The sequence below is a fragment of the Morus notabilis genome, unplaced genomic scaffold (assembly GCF_000414095.1).
Source record: "Morus notabilis unplaced genomic scaffold, ASM41409v2 Scaffold2520, whole genome shotgun sequence".
In the NCBI taxonomy this organism is placed as follows: domain Eukaryota; kingdom Viridiplantae; phylum Streptophyta; class Magnoliopsida; order Rosales; family Moraceae; genus Morus; species Morus notabilis.
The window spans coordinates 34,083-34,464 of NW_010366895.1; positions in this window are offsets into that span (position 1 = coordinate 34,083).

Consider the following 382-nt stretch of genomic DNA (forward strand, 5'->3'; position numbering starts at 1 on the left):
GGCGCGCAGTTGCTGACGCCGGGGGGTGGCGCGCAGCTGTAAACGCCGGCTGGATGAGCGACGGTGGCGTTCTCCGGCGTCTTCTTCGGCTGGAGAAGAGAGAGAAGAAAAAAAAAACTGAAATCAGTTTTCAGAAAATGAAAACATATTTTTTTCATTTTCAGTTTTTCACAAAAAGACAAAAACGTTTTTATTTTTGTTTTCTAACACAAACTTCCCCAAACGCATTTTTCATTTCTGTTTTCAATTTTTTGCTTCAAAAAACGTGAAAAATGAAAACAAAAAGGGTAACAAACATGCCCTATATGTTTATAGTATGTACAAGGAACTTCACTGGAGTACAAATAATCGGCCCGTTTATAGTGGAAGCAATGTGAACGCC